The sequence below is a fragment of the Chlorocebus sabaeus genome, chromosome 8, assembly GCF_047675955.1.
Source record: "Chlorocebus sabaeus isolate Y175 chromosome 8, mChlSab1.0.hap1, whole genome shotgun sequence".
Lineage (NCBI taxonomy): Eukaryota > Metazoa > Chordata > Mammalia > Primates > Cercopithecidae > Chlorocebus > Chlorocebus sabaeus.
This window is the reverse complement of record NC_132911.1, coordinates 135,079,441-135,104,297: the sequence shown is the minus strand read 5'-3', so window position 1 is coordinate 135,104,297 and position 24,857 is coordinate 135,079,441. Positions and strand designations below refer to the sequence as shown.

The following is a 24,857-nucleotide window of genomic DNA, read 5'->3' as shown; positions in this document are numbered from 1 at the left end:
GGAGAAATACCTAATGCAAATGATGAGTTGATGGGTGCAGTAAACAACATGGCACGTGTGTTCCTATGTAACAAACCTGCACGTTATGCAATGTACCCTAGAACTTAAAGTATAATAATAATAATAATAAAAGATCTTTGGACAGGAGAGAAATGATGTCAGATAATTGGATTTACATAAAGAAAGGCAGGGCATCAGAGAAAGAATAAATGAAGGTAAAATAAAATATTTCATTTTTTAGTTTTAATTGATATGAAAGGTAACTTTGTTTAAAGCAATAATAGTAACAATGCATTAGGTGATAATAACATAAATAAGTAAAAGAAATGAAGCAATTCACAAAGGACAGGAGGGAGGGATTGAGAATATTATTATGAGGCACTTGCATTACATGTGAGGTGATGTTATGTTATTTGAAGTTAAATTTAGATTAGTTAGAAATGTATATTGGAAACTTTAGGAAAAGTAGTAAGTTTTTTGTTAGTACCGTTACTGATATGCTGAAGGAAGAGATAAAATGGAATTATATAAAATGCTCAATTAAAGCGAGATCAAAAGAAAAATAAAGGAAAAGGTAAAGTGCAACAAATAGGAAACAGCTACAAATATGGTAGATATTAATGCAGCTATATCAATAATTACTTTAAATGTGGCTGGTCACATTACACCAATTAAAAGACATATATTGTCAGAGTAGATAAAAAAAGAACAACAACCCAATTATATGTGATCTACAAGAAACCCACTTTAAATATAAAGATTCATGTTAAAAGTAAATGGTTTGTATCATGGAGGAAAGGATGCTGAGTTTTATCAAATCCTTTTTCTGCATCTGTTGAGATGATCATACAGTTTTTGTCTTTAATTTTCTGTTTATGTGATGAATCATATTTATTGATTTTTGTAGGTTGAAGCATCCTTTCATCCCTGGAATAGAACCCACTGCATCATGAGTTTGATCTTGATTTTTTTGATATGTTGGTGGACTTGGTTGCTGGTATTTTGTTGAGAATTTTTGCATCTATGTTCATCAAGGATATTGATTTTCAGTTTTGTTGTTGTTGTTGTTATATCATTGTCTTGGATGATACTGGCTTCCTAGAATGAATTAGGGGTAATTCCCTCTTCCTTAATTTTTTGAAATAGTTTGAGGAGGAGGTACCAGTTCTTCATTGTACATTTGATAGAACTTATGCTGTGAATACATCTGGTCCTGGGCTTTATTTTGTTGGGAGATGTTTATTACTGGTTCAATCTCAATACTATTTATTGGTCTATTCAGGATTTCTATATGTTCCTGGTTCAATCTTGGCATTTGTATGTTTCCAAGAATTTATCCATTTCTTTTAGGTTTTCTAGTTTGTGAAGGTATAGTTGTGAATAAGAGTCTCTGAGAATCTTTTGTATTTCTGTGATATATGTTGTAATGTTTTCTTTTTCATTTCTGATTGTGTTTATTTGGATCTTCTCTCTTCTTTTCTTGGTTAGTCCAGCTAGTGAGTTATCAATTTTATCTTTTTTTTTTTTTTTTTTTTTTTTGAGATAGAGTCTCGCTCTATCACCCAGGCTGGAATGCAGTGGCATGATCTCAGCTCACTGCAAGCTCCACCTCCCGGGTTCACGCCGTTCTCCTGCCTCAGCCTCCCGAGTAGCTGAGACTACACACGCTGTTCTCCTACCTCAGCCTCCCGAGTAGTTGAGGCGCCCGCCACCACACTCAGCTAATTTTTTGTATTTTCAGTAGAGACGGGGTTTTACCATGTTAGCCAGGATGGTCTCGATCTCCTGACCTTGTGATCCACTCACTTTGGCCTTCCAAAGTGCTGGGATTACAGGCGTGAGCCACTGTGCCTGGCCAATTTTGTTTATCTTTTTAAAGAACCAACTATTGGTTTTACAAATCCTTGCATTATTTTCTTGGTCTTATTTTCATTTGGTTCTACTCTGATCTTTGTTACTTCTTTTCGACTGCTAGCTTTGGATTTGATTCATTTTTGTTTTTCTAGTTCCTTGAAGTGTGACATTAGGCTGTTAATTTGTAATCTTTCTGTGTTTTTCATGTAGGCATCACAAAATGCTATAAACTTTTCACTTGGTACTGCTTTTGCTGTATCCTAAATATTTTGGTATGTTATGCTTTCATGTCATTCAATAATTAAAAATTATTTTAAGTTCCATATTAATTTCATCATTGACTCAATGGTCATTCAGGGCATGTTTTTAAATTTCAGTGTTTTTATATCATTTCTACAGTTCCTTTTGGTATTGCCTTCTAGGCATAGAAGGAACATATCTCAACATAATAAAGGCCATACACAATAAACCATCAGCCAACATCACACTGAATGGGTAAAAGTTGAAAGAATTCCCCCTAAAAACTAAAAAAAGATAAGGACGTCCTTATCTTGTTTGGTCAATTTCATTACTCCCATTCAACATAGTCCTGGAAGTCCTAGCCAGAGCAATCAGGTAAGGGAAAGAAATAAAAGATAACCAAATTGGAAACAGAGAAAGTCAAATGATCTGTATTTGCTGACAATGTGATCTTACATTTAAAAAACCTTAAAGACTCCATCAAAATATCTTAGATTTGATTTTAAAAATTCAGTAAGTTTTCAGGATATAGAACCAACATACAAATATCAGTAGAATTTTTATACACCAATAACTATCAAGCTTAAAATCAAATAAAGAAGATAATTCTGTTTTTAACCACCACCACAACAAAAATATCTAGAAACCAAGATGGTTAAAGAGCTCTACAAGGAAAAATACAAAACATTGATGAAGGAAATTGTAGATGACGCAAACGAATGGTAAAATATCCCATGCTTATGAAACGGAAGAATTGCTATTGTTACATGATCATTGTGGCTTTGATTTGCATTTTTCTAGTGATCACTGATACTGAGCTTTTTAAAATATGCTTGTTGTCCGCGTGTATGTCTTCTTTTGAGAAATTTCTGTTAATGCTCTTTGTCTGCTTTTTAATGGAGTTGTTTGTTTTTCTCTTGTAAATGTGTTAAAGTTCCTTATAGATGCTGGATATTTGATCTTTGTCAGATGCATAGCTTGCATATATTTTGTCTCATTCTGTAGGATGTCTGTGTACTCTGTTGATAGTTTGTTTTGCTGTGCAGATGCTCTTCAGTTTGATTAGATTCCACTTGTCAATTTTTGCTTTTGTTGCTTTCGCTTTCGGTGTCTTTGCTGTGAAATCTTTGCCCATTCCTATGTCCAGGATAGTATTGCCTAGGTTGTCTTCCAGGGTTTTTATATTTGGGTTTTATATTTCAGTCTCTTATTGCTTGTTTTTGTCAGCTTTGTTAAAGATCAGATGGTTGTGGATATGCGACCTTATTTCTGGGCTCTCTCTTCTGTTCCATTGGTCTGTATACTTGTTTTTATACCAGTACCATGCTGTTGTGGCTAATGTAGTCTGTAGCCTTGTAGTGTAGTTTGAAGTCAGGTAACAGGATGCCTTCAGCTTTGTTTTTTTTATTTTTCTTAGTTTTGCCTTGCTATTTGGGCTCTTTATTGGTTCCATGTAAATTGTAAAATATCTTTTTCTACTTCTGTGAAGAATATCATTGGTAGTTTGATAGGAATAGCATTGAATCTGTATATTATATTGGGTAATATGCTATTTTAGTAATATTGATCCTTTAAACTATTCTGGAAATCAGTACACTGATTCCTCAAAGAGCGAAAAGAAGAACTACCTTTTGACCCAGCAATCCCAGTCCTGGATATATACCCAGAGAAATATAAATCACTCTACCATAAAGACACAGGTGTGAAAATGTTCATTGCAGCAGTATTCACATTATCAAAGACATGGAATCAACCTAAATGTTCATCAGTGACAAGTTGGATAAAGAAAATGTGGTACATATACTTCGTGGAATACCATGCAGCCAAAAAAAAGAATGACATCATGTCTTTTGTGGGAACATGGATGGAGCTGCTGGTTATTATCCTTAGCAAACTAATGCAAGAACAGAAAACCAGATACTGCATGTTCTCACTTATGAGTGAGAGCGAAATGATAAGAACTTATCAACACAAAGAAGGAAACAACAGACACTGGAGTCTATTTGAGAGGGGAGGGTGGGAGGTAGAAGAGGAACAGAAAATATAATTAATGGGTACTGGACTTAATACCTGGGTGAAAAAATAATATGTGCAATAAACCCCGGAGATACATGTTTACCTATGTAACAAACCTTCACATGTACCCCCAAACCTAAAATAAAAGTTAAAAAAAAAAAAACTAAAATGATCATATTTTCCCAAACATCTACAGATTCAATGTCATCTATATAAAAATACAAACATCGGTTTTTACAGAATTAGAAGAAAAGAATTCTAAAATTTATGTAAAACTAAAAGGAGCCTGAAGAGCCAAAGCATTCATAAGCAAAAAGAACAAAGCTGAAGGCATCACATTACCTGACTTCAAATTATAGTAGAAGGCAATAGTAACCAAAACAGCATGGTACTTGTGTAAAAATAGACACATAGATCAATGGAACAGAATAGAGAACCCAGAAATAAAACCAGATATCTACAGGCAACTGATTTTTGACAAAGTTAACAAAAATATACACTGGGGAAAGGACATTCTTTTCAATAAATCGTAAGAAAATTGGATTGCCATATGCAGAATAATAAAAATGGACTCCTATCTTTTACGATACACAAAAACCAACCCAAGATGTATTAAAGACTTAAATTTGAGACCCGAGACTAGAAAAGTACTAGAAGAATACCAAGGGAAAACTCTTCTGGATATTGATCTAAGAAAAGAATTCATGACTAAGACCTCAAAAGCACAAACAACAAAAACAAAAATAGACAAATGGAACTTGACTTTATTAAACTAAAAAGCTTCTGTAGAGCAAAAGAAATAATGAACAGAGTGAACAGATAGCCAGCAGAATGGGCGAAAATATTTGCAAACTATGCATCCAATGTGGGACTAATATCTAGAATTTACAAGGAACTCAAACAACTCCAGCAACAACAGCAACAAAATAGCCCCATTTAAAAGTGGCCAAAGGCCATAAATAAATATTTTTTTAAAGAAAACAAATGATCAACAAGCAAATGAAAAAATTCTCAACATCATTAATCATAATGTAAAGGCAAAGTGAAACCACAATGAGATATCACTTTACACCAGTGAAAAGAGCTGTTACTAAGAAGTCAAAAACAACCTTAGTGAGGTTGCAAAGAAAAGGGTTGGTGGTAATGTAAATTAGTGCAACTTCTAAGGAAAACAGTATGGAGAGTTCTCAAAGAACTAAAAATACAACTATCATGTAACAGCAATCCCATTACTTAGTAACTACGCAAAGGAAAAGAAATAATTATATAAAATAGATACCTGTTGTTGTATGTTTATCGCTGTGCTGTTCACAATAGCAAAGATACGGAATCAACTTAAGTGTCCACTGATGGATGACTGGATAAAGAAAATATTGTGTATATATATGCAATGGAATACTATTCAGCCATATAAAAGAATGAAATAATGCATTTTGCAGCAAAATGGATGGAACTGGAAGCCATTGTCTTAAGGCAAACAACTCAGAAACAGAAAGTCAAATTCTGCACGTTCTCACTTTTAAGCAGGAGCTAAATGATGTGTACACATGGACAAAAGAGTGTGGAATGATAGACGTTGGAAACTCAGAAGGCTAGGACTTGAAAGGAGGAAGGGAGATAACAAATTACTTATCAGTATAATGTACATTATTTGGGTGATGGGTACACTAAAAGTCAAGACTTCAGCACTATGCAATATATTCATATAACAAAATTACACATCTACCCCTTAAATTTATACAAATAAACTTTTATTAAAAGGATGTTTATTATATCATTGATTGGGAGAAAACATGTGCATATTATATACCTGATAAGGGATTTGTATCTACAATATGTACAGAGCTCTTACAAATAAGCAATAAAATAAAATATAACTCTTTTACACTTGTAAAACTGTCTATATAATGAATACCTAAAAATAGAATTCATAGAAATACAAGTTTGTAGATTTTTCATTTTGATAGGTGATACAGTTTGTGTATTCATCCTCACTCAAATCTCATGTTGAATAGTAATCCTCAATTCTGGAACTGGGGCCTAATGGGAGGTGTTCGGTTCATAGGGGCAGATCCTTCACAAATGGCTTGGGCCATACTAAGCCAGTTCTTGCTGTGAGTTCTCCTGAGATTTTGTTGTTTATGTGTATGTGGCACCTTCCCCCCAACTCTCCCTCTTGCTCTTGCTTTTGCTGTGTGACGTGTCTGCTCCCCTTTCACCTTGTGCCATGATTGTAAGCTTCTGAGGTCACCCCAAAAGCTGAGCAGATATCACCACTATGCTTCCTATAAAACCTGTAGAACCATGAACCAATTAAACCTTCTTTATAAATTACCCAGTCTCAGTTACTTCTTTACAGCAATGCAAGAACAACCTAATGAAGAAAAGTGCTACCAAGAAGGGGGCATTTCTATAAATATTTCTGAAAATGTGCAAGTAATTTTGGAACTGGGAAAAAGACAGAGGTTGGAAGAGTTTGGAGGGTTCAGAAGAAGACAGAAAGATGAGGGAAAGTCTGAAACTTCTGAGAGACTAGTTAAGTGGTTGTGACCAAACTGCTGATAGTTAGTGAGGTCTCAGATGGAAATGAAAAATATATTGGGAAGTGGAGCAAAGGTCATGCCTGTTATGCCTTAGCAAAGAACTTGGCTGCATTCTGTTCATGCCCTGAGGATCTGTGGAAGTTTGAACTAAACAGTGATTATTTAGAGTATCTGGCAGAGGAAATGTCTAAGCAGGAAAGAGTTCAAGAAGTTGCCTGGCTGCTTCTAATGAGCTACACTCATATATGGGAGCAGAAAAATGACTTAAAGTTGGAAGTTGCATTTAAAAGGGAAGCAGAGCATAAAAGTTTGGAAAGTTTGCAGCCTGGCCATGTGGCAGAAAAAGAAAAAGCTCTTTGGGAAAGGAATTCAAACATGCTGTGGAACAATCACTTGCTAGAGAAATTTGCATAACTGAAAGAAAGCCAAGTGCTAATATCCAAGACAATCATGGAAATGACTTCAAAGGCATTTTAGGAACTTTCACAGCATCCCCTCCCATCACAGGCCCAGAGACTTTGAAGGGAAGAATGGTTTTCTGGGCATGGCTTAGGGCCCCTGCTGCCCTGCACAGCCTTGGGACACTGCTTCTGAGATCCCAGGCATTCCAGCTTCAGTTGGAGCTCAAAGGGCCCAGGTACACCTAGAGCTGTCGCTTTGGAAAATTCAAGCCATAAGCCTTGGCAGCTTCCATGTGTTATTAAGCCTGAGTGTGCAGAGTACATGAATTTCAGAGGATGTATGAGAAACCCTAGGTGCACAGGCAGAAGCATGCTGAAGCCACACAGAGTACCTCTAATGGGACAATGCAGAGGGAAAATGTGGGTTTGGAGCCCCCACACAGAGTCCCCCCTAGGTACTGCCTATTGGAGCTGTAGGAAAGAATCGCAGAATGATAGATCCACTGGCAGCTTGCACCTTGCACCTGGAAAAGCCTCATGCACTCAATAATCTGTTGAGAGCAGCCAGAGGGGCTAAACCTTGCAAAGCCACAGGGATGGAGCTGCCCCTTGCACCAGTGTGCCCTGGATGCGGGACATAGAGTCAAAGAAAATTATTTTGGCTCTTTAAGATTAATGACTGCCATGGTAGGTTTTGAACTCACGTGGGGCCCACAGCCCCTTATTTTGACTGACTTGTCCCTTTTGGAATGGCAATGTTTACCCTATACTGCCTATACCACCATTTTATCTTAGAAGTAAAGAACTTGTGAAAGGAATGAGGCACATCCCCCATATATCTCCCAACTTCCTGAGCCCAGCACAAACACATTCCTCCATATTTCTTTCAAACTTCAGAAAAACATCACCTGGGAAATCTCCGATAAGGAATGCTAAATGTATAATATTAACCAATTGTAATGCTGTAACCGAGAGAATTACCTTGTTCCCTGTAACTTTACATATCCTGTTTACATTGGGCTATAAAAAGCAAGCACTCGCATTGTTCGAGGCCCTCTTGTATGCTGTGGAATGGAGGGACAAAGTTCGAACTTGTAGTAAAGATCCTTGCCGCTTGGCTTTGACTCTGGACTCTGGTGGTCTTCTTTGGGGAACAAACGGTCTGGGTATAACATCTGGGGGCTCGTCCGGGATTCCCCAAGCCCACCAGACCCCTGGTCAATGGATCTACTAGGATCGATCTACTGATAGGTGAGCCGGTTCGTCTCCGTTTGTCTGTCTGTGTCTGTTCTGAATCTGAATCTGTGACTCGCGAGGTCTGAAACTGGAGCTGGCGCCGTCCTGGCGGACGCGCTATAAGACAGCCAGCGGAGACCGGTGGGAGACGTCCCCTGGCTCTCGTCTGATCTAAATTGCGATCTGGGCTGCCGGAGCGCAATCGCGATCCGAGCAACTAACTCTGAGCCAGGCTACCGGTGCGCGCTTGCGATCCGGGCTGCCGGAGCGCGGTCGCGATCTGAGCAGCTAACTCTGACCCGGGCTACCGGTGCGCGCTTGTGATCTGGGCTGCCAGAGCGCGGTCACGATCCGAGCAGCTAACTCTGACCTGGGCTACCGGTGCGCGCTTGCGATCTGGGCTGCCGGAGCGCGGTTGCGATCCGAGCAGCTAACTCTGACCCGGGCTTCCGGAGCACGCTTGCCATCTGGGCTGCCAGAGCGTGATCACAATCCGAGCAGCTAACTCTGACCCGGGCTACCGGTGCGCGCTTGCGATCTGGGCTGCCGGAGCGCGGTTGTGATCCGAGCAGCTGACTCGGACCCGGGCTTCCAGAGCGCTTGCAATCTGTGCTGCCAGAGTGCGGTTGCGATCCGAGCAGCTAACTCTGACCCGGGCTACCGGAGCGCGCTTGCGATCTGTGCTACCGGAGCCGCGTGTGATCTGTGCTGCTGGAGTGCGGTTGTGATCCGAGCAGCTGACTCTGACCCAGACTACCGGAGCGTGCTTGCGATCTGTGCTGCCAGAGCGCGGTTGCGATCCGAGCAGCTGACTCGGACCTGGGCTTCAGGAGCGCTTGCGATCTGTGCTGCCGGAGCGCGGTTGCGATCTGAGCAGCTGATTCTGACCTGGGCTGCTGGAGCGCGCTTGCGACTAGATATTATTAATAAGCCAGATTTCCTTTACAAGGATTCTAACCCATATTCCTTTACAGGAAGAGACTACAAATTAGTACAGGATGGGTAATACCCAGAGCACTCCCCTATCTCTCCTTACAAGTAATTTCAAAGATGTAAGAGCAAGGGGCCATGATCTTAGTTTGGAAATCAGGAGGGGAAAGCTCATTACCCTATGCCGCTCTGAATGGCCTGCCTTTGATGTGGGGTGGACACCCGAAGGGACGTTCTGACTTGCTGTCATCACTAGAGTAAAGTCCAAGATTTTCCTACCTGGGCGTGCAGGCCACTTGGATCAAATCCCATGTATCCTCATATGGCAGGACCTTGTTGAGAACCTGCCTCCTTGGCTGTCACCTTTCCAATTAGCCCCTGAACCTTGTGAGGCACTGGTTGCTCGGCTGCTAAAATCCAAGCAGCCGATTGCCCCCCCATCCTGTTTTACCTGATAGCGGGGACCCACTGTTCACAGAACCCCCTCCGTACCCCTCTGGGCCACAGGCCCCCACCCCCTGGGCTGAGCCGCGGGAGGGAGCAGGCAGACGGGAGGCGGCCAGCACACACGGACCCGCTGAGAGTGAAAGTAACTCTGAAGGGCCGGTGGGGCGGACGCGAGGGTGCACTTCGCGGGCTAGCCCCCCCCAGCCGCCTGACTCCACAGTGGTCCTACCCCTTCGGGAAATAGGACCCCCAGATGACACGGGAATCCCCAGGCTCCAGTACTGGCCATTCTCTACCAGTGATCTGTATAACTGGAAGACCCAGAGTGCTCGGTTTTCAGACAACCCCAAAGATTTAATGGCTTTACTGGATAGTGTCATGTTCACCCACCAGCCCACTTGGGATGATTGTCAGCAGCTCCTCCGAATCTTGTTCACAACGGAGGAGCGAGAGAGAATACAGGTAGAAGCTAGAAAGCTGGTCCCGGGGGACGACAGTCAACCGACTGCCAACCCCGACCTCATAAATGCGACTTTTCCTCTGACCAGGCCGGCGTGGGACTACAACACGGCAGAAGGTAGGGGACGGCTACACCTTTATCGCCAGACTCTAATGGCGGGTCTCCGGGCAGCTGCTCGCAAGCCCACTAATTTGGCTAAAGTATATGCTGTTCTGCAGGGAAAGACAGAGAGCCCAGCTACCTACTTAGAAAGATTAATGAAAGCTTTTAGACAGTACACCCCCATAGATCCAGAGGCTCCAGGAAGTCAGGCAGCTGTTGTAATGTCTTTCGTAAATCAGGCAGCCCCAGACGTTAAAAGGAAACTCCAGAAATTAGAAGACTTAGAGGGAAAGCGGATTCAGGACCTCCTTCAGATAGCCCAGCGGGTTTATAATAACAGAGATACTCCAGAGGAAAAGCAAATAAAGGCCACTGAAAAAATGACCAAGGTCCTGGCAGCAGTAGTACAGAAAGAGCATCTACAGCCAGAGAACACCCAACCTAGGCGGCCTCCCAGGCATGATAATCTGAGCAAAGACCAATGTGCCTACTGTAAGGAAGCTGGCCACTGGGTAAGAGACTGCCCCAAAAAGAAACAACGAGGACAGGGACCCCCTAGGTCTACACCCGTACTAGTCACTCAAGACGAAGACTAGGGAAGACGGGGTTCGGACCCCCTCCCCGAACCTAGGGTAACTTTGCAAGTGGAGGGGTCCCCAGTCCAGTTGTTTGTCGATACGGGAGCACAGCACTCAGTCCTAGTTAAAACTAATGGAAAATTATCCTCCAAGTCCTCGTGGGTACAAGGGGCCACAGGAGTTAAGAAATACCCATGGACAACACAAAGGACAGTAAACCTCGGAGCCAGGAATGTAACCCATTCTTTCCTGGTCATCCCTGAGAGCCCCTGTCCCCTATTAGGGAGAGACCTGCTAACTAAAATGCGAGCACAGATCCATTTCCTCCCTGAGGGGCCCGTCGTGACCAACTCCCACAATCGGCCCGTGTCCGTCCTGACTATAACCCTAGAAGATGAGTACCGGCTCCACCAGGAGCGAGCGGCCCATGACCAGGACATAGCAACCTGGCTCCAGCAATATCCAGAAGCTTGGGCGGAAACGGGGGGCTTAGGTCTAGCAAAACACCGTCCTGCCTTGTTTGTTGAACTTAAGCCTGGGGCAGACCCCGTGCAGGTACACCAATACCCGATGCCCCTAGGGGCCAAGAAAGGAATTGCCCCGCATATCCGCCGGCTCCTTGACCAAGGGGTCCTTCGCCCATGTCACTTGCCCTGGAATACTCCATTGTTGCCGGTACGAAAACCTAATAGTGGAGAATACAGACCTGTACAAGACTTAAGAGAAATCAATAAGAGGGTTGTGGACATACACAGGTTGTGTATGGTTGTGCCTAACCCGTATACCCTCCTGAGTACCCTAAACCCTAAACATCAATGGTACACTGTTTTAGATTTGAAAGACACTTTCTTCAGTTTGCCTTTAGCCCCTCAGAGCCAAAAGCTCTTCGCCTTCGAGTGGAATGACCCTGGAAGGGGCATAAGTGGCCAACTGACATGGACCAGGCTGCCGCAGGGATTCAAAAACTCTCCTACCCTGTTCGATGAGGCCCTCCATGAAGACCTGGGTGAGTACCGACGTAAACACCCTGAAATAACTTTACTACAGTATGTTGATGACCTCCTGATTGCTGCTGAGACCCAAGAAGCTTGTATTCAAGGGACCAAAAGTCTCTTACAAGCTCTGGGAAATCTAGGCTACCGAGCCTCGGCAAAGAAAGCTCAAATCTGTAAGCCAGAAGTAACATATCTGGGGTACCTGCTAAAAGGAGGGCAGCGCTGGTTAACAGACGCTCGGAAGCAGACTGTTCTGCAGATCCCCAGGCCACAATCCACCCGACAAGTGAGGGAATTCCTGGGGTCGGCAGGATTTTGTAGACTATGGATACCTGGGTTAGCAGAACTGGCTAAACCCTTGTATCAGGCAACACGGGGGCAGCAGCCATTTAATTGGACAGACAAAGCCGAGTCGGCTTTCCAACAGATCAAAACCGCCCTACTCTCTGCGCCTGCACTGGGACTACCTGATGTCACCAAGCCCTTCCACTTATACGTGGACGAGAGTAAGGGTGTCGCCAAGGCGGTAATAACTCAGAACTTAGGCCCCTGGCGGAGGCCGGTTGCCTACCTGTCAAAGAAGTTAGACCCAGTGGCTGCCGGGTGGCCCCCTTGTCTCCGAATGATTGCGGCCATGGCTCTGATGGTACAAGATGCTGATAAACTTGTCATGGGTCAAGAATTGCGGGTCGTTACCCCACATGCCATCGAAGGTGTACTCAAACAGCCACCTAATCAATGGATAAGTAACGCCCGGCTCACCCACTACCAAGGACTACTACTAAATCCTATCAGGATAACCTTCCTGCCCCCAACGACCTTAAACCCTGCCTCGCTGCTGCCCAACCCAGACCTGGACACGCCACTCCATGATTGCACCGAGATACTAGCTCAGGTGCACGGAGTTCGAGAGGACCTGCAGGACTGCCCACTCCCTGACGCTGACCTCGTCTGGTTCACTGATGGGAGCAGCTTCATGCATCAAGGCCAGAGGTACGCTGGAGCGGCAGTGACTTCAGAAACTGAGGTAATCTGGGCGGAACCCCTGCCCCCAGGGACATCAGCCCAGAAGGCCGAACTGATAGCGCTCACCCAAGCTCTTACCTTAGGGGCAGGGAAAAAGCTGACAGTATATACAGATAGCTGATATGCTTTTGCTATGGCGCACATACATGGGGCCATTTACAGGGAGCGAGGGTTACTAACGGCTGAAGGAAAAGAGATAAAAAACAAGCAAGAGATCCTAGCCCTGTTAACAGCGCTATGGAAGCCAGAAAAGTTAGCCATTGTGCATTGCCCAGAGCATCAGAAACCAACCACTCCAACTGCTCAAGGCAACTTTCTGGCAGACCAAACTGCAAGAAATGTGGCAAAGGCTCCCAGCCAACTCCTTACACTCCAGCTCCCTGACCCGGGCCCCCGGGACTTGCCATATTTCCCTGATTATTCAGAACAAGATCTCCAGTGGATTGACAAACTTCCCCTGAAACAGATCCAGGATGGGTGGTGGACTGATACTAATGACCAAACCATCCTACCAGAAAAATTAGGACAACAAGTATTAGAACACATCCACCGAACCATCCACCTGGGTGCTCGGTGGATGATAGACCTGATCAGACGCTCTAAGCTCAAATTCAGACATACAGCCAAGAAGGCCAGCAGCATCGTGGCAAGTTGCAAAGTCTGCCAGCTTAACAACGCCTACCCCCAATCCCAGGCTGCAGCAGGAACAAGGCTCAGGGGAACCAGGCCCGGTATCTACTGGGAAGTAGATTTTACTGAAATAAAGCCAGGAAAGTACGGGTATCGGTACTTACTTGTCTTTGTAGATACTTTTTCAGGGTGGACTGAAGCATTCCCAACCAAAAGAGAAACTGCTCAGGTCGTAGCAAAGAAAATTCTGGAAGATATCCTTCCCAGGTATGGCTTCCCCGTCCAGATAGGGTCAGATAATGGGCCCGCCTTCGTCGATAAGGTAAGTCAGGATTTGGCTTCCATCCTTGGGGCAAATTGGAAACTACATTGCGCTTACAGGCCCCAGAGTTCAGGACAGGTAGAGAAGATGAATCGGACCTTAAAAGAGACCTTAACTAAATTGACTATGGAGAATGGCGCTAATTGGGTGGTCCTTCTCCCCTACGCTCTGTTCTGGGCTCGTAATACCCCTTACAGACTGGGCCTTACCCCTTACAAAATCATGTATGGCAGACCTCCACCCCTGGTTCCCAGCTTAAAAGATGATCTGCTTAAGTCTGAAACAGAAAATGTCTCTGAATTCTTATTTTCCCTACAAGCCTTGCAGAAAATTCATCAAGAAATCTGGCCCAAGCTGAAGGAACTATATGAGACCGGTCCCCCACCGACACCCCATCCATACCAGCCGGGAGACTGGGTCCTGGTTAAGCGACACCGACAAGAGACCCTAGAACCCAGGTGGAAGGGACCACTCCAGGTACTCCTGACCATATCCACCGCCCTAAAAGTAGAAGGCATCGCGTCGTGGATCCACTACACCCACGTCAAGCCAGTGGACCCAACCTCTGACCTTCTGGGACCAATCACAGCAGCGGCTGAAGCACCGGCCACGTGGACTGTGGACAGAGCTAAGAACAACCCCTTAAAACTCACCCTGCACCGGCAACATAGCTTACTGCAAACATGCAGTTAGGTAGTTAGCCGCCCTAGTGGCCGCTGGGGAAAACACCAAACCAGAATCTCCCTTTGTCTGGAGATTCTGGCTTTATGAAAACCGAACCCACCCTGGACAACCTCATAAGCCCGGGATATTATTGGCCAGTGCTGATTGCCCCTCCTCAGGGTGCAATAGCCCAATCTTACTAAATTTTACTGGCTTTCAAATAGCCAAACCAGTGACACCAATAATATGTTTTGAGTTTGATCAGACTGAATACAATTGTAAACACTATTGGTGGCACCAAAATGCCGGCTGTCCTTATAACTACTGTAACATCCATAGGTCCCGTTATTGGGGAGAGGAAGAACAGTTGGACCCTAAGTGGCCCTTCCATCGTAGACGGGAGGGAGACTTTTCATATACATGGATAGTTAGAGACCCCTGGAACTCCCGCTGGACCACGCCTCAACATGGGGCTGTATACTACTCCCCCTCCTCCACATGGCCTAGCAGTCACCTCTATCTGTGGCGAGGCCTAGTGCAAGTACTGCCCCGAGACCACGGGAATATCCAATGACAGGAAAACAGACTAACACAAGACTTACGTCCTTTCTCCTGGTTAAAATTATTACAAGAAGGACTAGAGCTTGCTAACCTTACAGGACTTCACAGCCTGTCTGGCTGCTTTCTGTGTGCCACCCTAGGGCATTCACCGCTAACCGCTGTCCCTCTGCCATGGGGATCCTCTACCTCTGCCCAAGCTAACAACCTCCGAAACCTCTCATATGCCCCTATCCTAAACATGCCCCTATACCTAAACCCCAGTCAGGAGAAGTTTCCCTACTGCTTCTCAGGAACCAATTCCAGCCTCTGCAGCATCACTGCAGTGCCCCCTAATATCACCCTAAGGGCTCCGCCGGGCATATTCTTCTGGTGTAATGGGACATTATCTAAGGACCTATCTATTCCCTCTGTTACCAACCTACTGTGTCTTCCTGTCACATTAGTTCCCCGGTTGACTCTACTAACTGCTGGCAAGTTCCTAGGGTACATCGGTAACTGGACTAGTACTGCTATTCACCCAGTCCCTAGACCAAGACCTGCACGAGCCATATTTCTCCCCCTCATTGCAGGAATCTTCCTCACCGCATCCCTCATTGCAGCCGGGATGGCAGGGGGAGCCCTAGGTCACACCCTCATAGAAAGCAACAAGTTGTACCAACAATTTGCCGTTGCTATGGAGGAGTCAGCTGAGTCCCTTGCATCCCTTCAGCGGCAGCTCACGTCCCTAGCTCAGGTAACCTTGCAGAACCGGAGGGCCCTAGACCTACTCACTGCTGAAAAAGGTGGTACATGTATGTTTCTAAAAGAAGACTGTTGTTTCTACATAAATGAATCAGGGCTTGTAGAAGACCGGGTCCAACAGTTACGCAAGTTAAGCACTGAAGTAAAACCACGGCAGTTTGCTTCAGCTGCAGACCAATGGTGGAATTCCTCTATGTTTTCTCTGTTAGCCCCCTTCCTTGGACCCCTGCTAAGTCTACTATTTCTGCTAACCGTAGGACCTTGTGTTGTTAACAGAATTTTGCAGTTTGTCAGAGAAAGGTTTGACACTGTTCAGCTCATGGTCCTTAGAGCCCAATACCAACCTGTAAACGCTGAAACAGAGTCAGACTTATAAGACCCAAGATTGGCTCTAGAGTTACCTGAAAAGAAGGGGGGAATGAAAGGAATGAGGTACATCCCCCATATATCTCCCAACTTCCTGAGCCCAGCACAAACACATTCCTCCATATTTCTTTCAAACTTCAGAAAAACATCACCTGGGAAATCTCCGATAAGGAATGCTAAATGTATAATGTTAACCAATTGTAATGCTGTAACCAAAAGAATTACCTTGTTCCCTGTAACTTTACATATCCTGTTTACATCGGGCTATAAAAAGCAAGCACTCGCATTGTTCGAGGCCCTCTTGTATGCCGTGGAATGGAGGGACAAAGTTCGAACTTGTAGTAAAGATCCTTGCCGCTTGGCTTTGACTCTGGACTCTGGTGGTCTTCTTTGGGGAACAAACGGTCTGGGTATAACACTTGGTTTTGGTTTTATAGGCTCATAGATGGAAGGGACTTGCCTTATCTCAGATGAGACTTTGGACTTTTGAGTTAACATTAAAACAAGTTAAGACTTTAAAGAACTATTGGGAAGGCATGATGGTATTTTTCAATACGAGAAGAACATGAGATCTAGGAGGGGCCAGAGATGAAATTATATCATTTGTATATTTATCTCCATGCAAATTTCATGTTGAAATGCAATTCTTAATGTTGGAGGTAGACCTAGTGAGAGGTATTTGGATCATGAGAATTCACATGAGACCTGGTCATTTAAACAAATGTGTGTTGCACCTCCCCGCTAAGTCACTGTCTTTTGCTCCTGTTTTTGCCATGTGATGTGTCTTCTCCCTACTTTGCCTTCCACCCTGAATAAAAGCTTCCAGAAGCCAAGCACATGCCAGCACCATGTTTACTGTACAGCCTGCAGAAACATTAGTCAATTAAACCTCTTTTCTTTTTAAATTACTCAGTCTCAGGTATTTCTTTGTAGCAAGCAAGAATGGCCTAATTCAATAGACCTAACATATAACCTTCCCAAGGTGGTGTACCAACTTGCTTTCCCAGAAAAAGCATAGAAGAGGTAGAATAAGCATTTTCAAAATATTGTCCTTCTCTGTCATTGAGGCAGAAGGGTAAGACTTTCTTTAATGAGTTGTATAGTACGTTCTTCCCTGTGTACCTCTGCTAATGGGTACATTGTAGGTTGACAATAGATTTAACCTTTAACTCTCATACACTGTCAATGAATAATAAAAGGGGAAAGAAAGCTGACTGGTTCAACCTATATAAACATTGTACATTTAATCACTACAAAAACATTGAATGTAAAATAACTTTCTTATTTCCATTCTAAATGTGGAGAAAGTAAGATTTAGAAATATTATGACATAATGGAGGATACCTTCTAGTTAGTTAAGAAAAAGTTAAAGCCAAATACATATTCTTTAACTTTTTTCCAATGACAATACTTTATCCCTGGTATTGATACCCTAAGGCTGTGTTTCTGACTATAGTAATAATGGCGTCAATAATTACAGCTAACATTTATTGGAGTACTTAATATGTGCAAGATAAGTACTCAAATAAATTTGAAGTACATTATGTGAAGTTATACTGGGAAGTAAGTAATATTATTCTTATTTGAGGCTGAGAAAATTGTGGAATAATGGTCAAATGATGAAATGACAAAATTATAGAAATGGAGAACAGAATAGTAATTACCAGGGGTTCAGAAGGGTTGAGAGCTAAAGGGAAGTAGATGTGGCTATTTGAAGACCACAGGAGTAATTCTTGTATTATGGAAGTGTTCTGCATCTTGACTGTACCAATGCCAATATTCCACTTGTAATTTTGCACTACAGTTTTACAACATGCTACCAGAAGTTGAAACTGGATAAATAAATACATGGGATTTCTCTGTATTATTTCTTTCAACTTCATGTGAATCAACAGTTATCTCAAAATGTTTAATTTAAAAATGTGAGAGGAATAATGTCACACAATAGCAGAGTAGAAAATTTTATGATGCAATGGAGAAATTGATTCCTCCCCCAAATAAATCACTGAGCTGAAAAGAGTGATTTGGATCAATTTCACTGGAGTTCTGGAACCTGATCTAACACTTATAGCAGCCAGAGCAGTGTTCAGTGGAGGGAAAGGCTGCTGATCACATGTAAGGGACCAGCGTGCTCATGCTAGAACCCACTATAATCTCCCATTTCTTAGCCCCTTCAAGGTTGTGGGGTCAGCATCCCATATTTTGGAGTTGCTGTCTGGTGCCAGGACAGGCAGTGGAGACCTTCTCCTCTAAACATTTGGAGTTGTGTGTTTAGGTTGGTCTCGCACCACTTACCTGAGGAATGCTCAAATGCTTGCCTTTGTTTTGGTCCTCTCAGCTGAAGCAGAATTCCTGAGAAGTATCTGTCAGATTTAAGGAGGCAGCATCTTTTTAATGTTCTTTCTCATTTTGGGGTTAGACATCTAAAGAACTGCTTGTCAGGCTGATCACAAATATAATAGAACAGAAACTTCAGTGGCCAAACACACTAAGGAATGCACGCTTTGCAAAAATTGTTTAGAAGAGTTACATAACTGAATTTAAAGTTAAAACTACAATATTTTTACAAGAAAGCATAAGAAAAAATCGCCATGACCTTAGATTTGGTAATGGTCTCTAAGTATGGTAATAAAACTACAAGTAATTTAAAAATGAATAAATTAGATTTCATCAAAATTTTTTAAAATTAGCATTGACACTTGGTAATGATAGAATACTATCAATAAAACCAACAGAATGACAGAAAAAACACATATCTAAAAAGAAATTCATATCCAGAATATGTACAGAATTCCTACAACTCGATAACAAAAGAAATGACTCAATTAAAAAGTGAGCAAAAGACTTGAATAGACAGTTTTTCCAAAGAAGATATACAAAGGATCAATAATCACATGAAAAAAAAGTGTTCAACATTATTAGTCACCGGAAAAATGCAAATCAAAGCCACAGTGAGATACCAACACTTCACACTCGCTAGCATGACTAGTATCAAACAAATAGAAAATTACAGGTGTTGGCAAGGATGTGGAGAAAATGTTATCTTTGTGAACTGCCGGTGAGAACATAAAATGATGCAGACTCTGGAAAATTTTGGCAATCTTCGAAATGTTCAACATAGAATAACCATTTGACCCAGCAATTCAACCTCTACGTATATACCCAAAGTAATTGAGCAGACACTCAGGTAGTTCTATACCAGTGTTCATAGCAGTGTTATTCACAGTAGGCAAAAGGTAGAAACAACTCAAGGGTTCATTAACAAATGAAGAGATAAATTATATATATACATATATTTACCATATTTTATATCTATTTATCTACCATAGGATGTTATTCAGCCATAAGTAGAAATAAAAGTCTAATACATAATACAACATGATGAACCTTGAAAATATGCCAAGTAAAGTAAGTCAAATACAAAAGAACAAATATTGTATGATTCTACTTTTGTGGGGTATCTAAGATAGGCAAATTCATATAGGCAGAAAGTAGAATCGAGATTACCAGGAGCTGGGGATGGGAAGAATCAAAAGTTATTGCTTAATGGCATAGAGTTTCTGTTTGGAATAATGAAAAGAATTGGAAATAGTTGTGAGCATTGCACAACATTGAATGCCACTGAATTACACAGCTAAAATAGTTAAAATGGTAAATTTTCATTATGTATATTTTACCACAATAAAAGAAGTCCTATTCCCATTAAAAAATGAGAGTGAAACAAAATATAAACCATATAAATAAACGATTATCACAAAACGTTGTTTATGGCCCAGCTGACTGTTTCTTCTCTATCTGGCTGGGCTTGCTCATTCACCCGCAGTCAGCAGACGTTAGCTGGGCAGCCCTGCTCCCAGTTTGTCCCAGTTTGTCATCTGCCCCACGTGACAGTTTGTCAGCTGTCACGTGGGGCAATCAGGAATGTGGGCCCCGTGTCTCTCATCTAATCCCATGTAACCACCACCAAAAGTGTAGCTCACATTTGCTTAGGTAGTGGCTTGTCAGGATTCCAAGGCAGGAAGTAGAAGTCTGCAAGGCTTCTGGGTGTGTAGGCTCAGATCTGATGCAGTCACTTCCACCACATTCTGTTAATCAAAGACAAGTGGGGAAATAGTTTGCATCTTTTGATAAGAGAAGCTTCAAAGTCACATTGAAAAATGGTGGGGAACACGAATAAAGGTAAGATTACTGGACGTTTCTTGCAGTCTATTAGGTTGTAAAAGCCCTACAATAAGGGACTGAATAAATGAATAATGCAAATATTGGAATAATAAACAGTAATTGTAATTTTAAAGAATATTTAATAAAATGAGAAAACAGGAATTTAATAATACTAAATATATTAAAATAAATATATTAAAATATATAAATATTAAATAATGTGGAAAATATTAAACTATACACATATATATGTTGATGAATACATACACATTTATTCTCTATATTTGCTAAATGATAAACTTACTCCTCTTGAAACTTAGGGAAAAGTCAGCTTTCTTAATAACATTTTAAAAACTGTGCTTGTGTTTCTTTTATCCATATATTCTCGAACTTACTTGAACTTTGGAGGCAAGTTTATAAAGATCAAAAATTTTAATGTGGCCTTTGTGTTATCTCTTATATGACTGACAATAAATATTAGTAATCCAGGATTAATTTAGATCCTACTATACTGGAACTGTTGAAAAGACAATAACAATTATTTTTGGCATTCTACAATCCATCTTTATCTCAACCTTTATCTTTTAATCTAGATATCCTCTGCTGGAAGCAAAAAGCTTAAATAACTAGGGCAACAAATCAGGACCAATGTACTTTCTTGAATTTAATGGATAGCAAGAGAAGAAAAGCATTACATTCTACCTGAAGTTTATTTTTTATTGTTTACTCTTAGAGTTCACTTCCCAAATCATGCTTTATTTCATCCCTTCCACACATATTCACTGAAAGAGTTTTCACACTCCCTGTTTTTGAAGAGTTGAGAATTCAGTGGAAAGACATCTAAGTGAACAAACATAACATTTTTTGTTGTATCTGTTCGTCTGCTATAATAGAAGGCAGTAGATAGTACCATATGAAACCCTCTGACTCTAACATATTTTTCATTTTGTGGAGGAGGGAGGTGTTGGAGGTAGTTTAAGAAGGTTGATTTTTAAGAATACGGATTTGAATTTCTTCTTTCGCCAAATATTTATAGTCCACCTATTTTGTGCTAGCTAAGTGTGCCTAAAATGTATTAGATACTTCAAGTAGAGCAGTGGAAAAAATTCCTCTTATTCTAGGCACATCCTATGTGAGGAAAAAAACCGTAATGAAATAAATACATACCACTGAAAGGAGTAATAAGTGCTATGGAGAAAATAAGTGAGAGAAGAGCTGAGAGAAGACCTGGAAAGTGTGACAGGCAGAGAACAGTGTGACGGGGTGATTCTGGGACATCCTTCTGCCCATCTTCCTTCTACCTCCAATGCTTTGAAGATGCAAGTTCACCCTTCAGGAATCTCTCATCGGGTGACTGGACTGGAGTACTCATATTACTCTCCTTCTCTTGGAATCAAAGTTGCTTAAGACAACACGATCTTTCTCACACGTGCTTGCCAACTCACCGTAAGCCCAGGGTTGCTACTTAAAAATCTATGTAGACCAAGGAGATCACACCAATGAATGAGTTGAGTCAAGTATAAGATCTCAGAGGGGTTGTGAGGCCTAAAGTGTAATGGATAGTGTCTGTTTCCGTTAAACAAATTCAAATAACATTTTTCAGAAATCACTCATTTTGGGGACAGCAGGTTTTTATTCCTTCTGTAAGAAGACCCTCACTCTAGGTGACTTAATGAGGTCCGTGTCAAATTGCCAAGGGCAAGTGATATTTTAAATCAGCAAATACAAATTATGTTTGCTGGGGTCAGTTGACTCATTCTTTTGTTAATGCAGTTGAGAATTTAAGAGATTAGTAGTGTGTGGATACTAAGAAATAATCTCCATTCAAATAACTCTGCAGTAAACATTTGCTTTTGTTTCCTCACTTTTCTCTTGATTTTTCTTTGGGGAAACAATTTTTCACCATTTTGGCAGCCTGAATGGGGCCACCCATCAAGTTTACTCCCATCCCCAAATCCTAACTCCCACCCAACAAACACTGTTCCCAGGCAAGGAGTGGCCTTAGATATGATCCAAGTCTAAGCTGATGCTAGCGCTCTTGATCTTAAGGCATTTTCCCTTTCTTTTTTCACTGTGGTAAAATATGTATAACATATTTATCATGTTAACTATTTATAAGTGTTTGATTTAGTGGTATTAAATACATTTACAGTGTTGGGTAACCATTGCCACTATCTATAATCAAAACATGTTTATCATCCCTAACATAAACCCTTTATTCATTAAACAATAACTCTGCCTTCCTCACTGTCTCCAGATCCTGGTAATCTCTATTCTACTTTCTGTCTCTATGAAATTTGTCTACTCTAGGTACCTTATATAAGTGGAATCATACAATATTCATCCTTTTGCGTCTAGCTTATTTCACTTAGCACAATGTCTTCAGGGTTCATGAATGTTGTAACCTATATAAAAATCTTATTTCTTCTTATGGCTGAATAATATTCCATAGTGTGTATATAGCACATTTCATTTATCTATTTATTTGTTGATGAACACTTGGGTAGTTTCTACCTTTTGGCTATTGTGAATCATGATGCTATGAATCCTGGTGGAAAAAGCTGTTGGAATTCTGATAGAAATTGTGTCAAATCTGCAGGTTGCTTTGAATAATATTCACATCTTAACAAGGTTAAGTCTTCCTATCCATGAATGTGGGGTGTCTTTCCATTTCTTAAGATCTTCCTTAATTTCTTTCAACAATATTTTACAGTTTTCAGTGTACAAGATTTTTCACTTCCCTGTTTAGATTTATTCATAAATAAATCTAAATTTAAATAATCTTTAGAATTTTAAAGATTCTATTGTAAGTAAAATTAAAAATTACTTTTTAAATTTTCTTTTTGGATTGTTCATTGGTGGTATACAGAAACACAATTATTTTGTATTCTGTGCCCTGCAACTTTGCTTACTTCTTTATTAGCTCTAGTAGCATTCTTGTGGATTATATATATGTGTGTGTATATAACACATGTATATACATGTATACACACATACACATATATATAATTTTATCTGTGAATAGAGATAGTTTTACTTTTTTCTTTCCAACTTGAATGCCTTTTTCTCTAAAACTTTTGAATTTTAATCTAGGAAACTGAAGTTAACTAGAACTGAATTATCCCGGCAGCAATGTCCTCAAAAGATAGCGTATACTGCCTAAGTTCAGAAGAGTGACTGCAGGTCATGTGCTTCCAAAGGCCAGATTTTGTACTATTTTCTCTTTGATTCTATTATCACTTTTTAGCAGAATTTGTTTCTGGTGCTCCTAACTCAGGAACTCTAGATGATCTACTATCCCATCCATTTTCTTTTGAGCAAACAGAACATTTTTAAAAACTAACATAAAGGAAGATAAAATAGGGTCTAAAATTGGACTTCATGATACTAGATCCAGTTCTCTTTATTAGTACTTCTTAGTTTCAGACTACATAAGAATTCCCCTGTTAAATGGTTTAAAATGCAAATTACTAAAAGTAATCACTAGAGATTTTAGTTACTACTTTTTAACAAACAGCCTAGGTGATTTTCATGTGTATGAACCACATACTACACTTTGAAAACCACCGTATGTTTTGCAGGACTGGCCTCTATAATGTATTTGCCAAACAGTGATCTAGTTAACGATTGAATACCTCTAGGGTTTTGCTAAACTCTCTATACCACAACATGAATTCATGTCATTTGGGAACAACTCTTTTTAAAAAAGTAAAATAATAATAAAAAGGCTTTTGTATTTTGGCTAGCAATATACTCGGTATGAAACTGAATCACAGAGTCATAGAATTTTATGTTTGTAGAATTATAGAGATTTTTTTTCATTCTCCTTCCCTTAAAAGAAACAATTTCAAAGAATCAAATGAGCCAAACAAGACATATGTCTTCACATAAATGCTTTCTTCTGAAATACATATTTCTTTTTGTTCTAAATAATTTAATTTCACATAAGCATTTGTACGTGTACTTGTAATGATCTCATCTCCATGGTAAAAAAGTGGTATCTTGGGTGTTGCTGGGTAGAACCCCAAATCCCAAAATAGCAATCCTCTTTTTTCTAACGGAGATCTATTTTCTTTCAGTCTTGACAACTTTTCTGTCTTGAAGAGTGAAATGATGCAGACCCCTCGATGAGGTGCTAAGCTTTACCAGCTAATGACTCGGATACCAGTGACACCAGAAGCAGGGTGCTGAGAGAGAAAATGAACGTGCTGTCGCTGTGAGAACTGTGTCAGATTGTTTTACATTTCTTAATTCCCCTTGATTCCTGGTTTTCATTTCTCCATCTGTTTCTCCATAGTGATTGGTATTTAAACTCTAAAAAGAACATGTGCTGCTGGAATAAGATGTTTTATTTAAATAAAAGGATAGATATCTGATAATGTGCATGTGAGATCTTCCAAGGTTATTAGCATTTTTCATATTAATCAGAACCTTACACTCATAGGATAAAATCATCATACCATGGTAGAATTGTTGGTATCAGCTAGATTTAAAATGGGCTTCTGGTTGGGGGAGTGGGGGTAAACCAGAGCTTTTCTGTTTGTAAAGTGCCTCAAGTTCACTTATTTGGCTGTGTGAAATAATA

General features: G+C 41.0%; 1 long non-coding RNA gene across 1 annotated transcript in view; it reads left to right on the top strand.

Moving 5' to 3' along the window:
• Window positions 1-24,651, top strand: part of LOC103237451 (uncharacterized) — a 592,913-nt gene extending 568,262 nt beyond the window's left edge. The window contains exon 6 of the long non-coding RNA XR_005240932.2: window positions 24,352-24,651. This is a non-coding gene — a long non-coding RNA (uncharacterized lncRNA). The remainder of the gene's footprint in view (window positions 1-24,351) is intronic.
• Window positions 24,652-24,857: the final 206 nt, after the last annotated feature.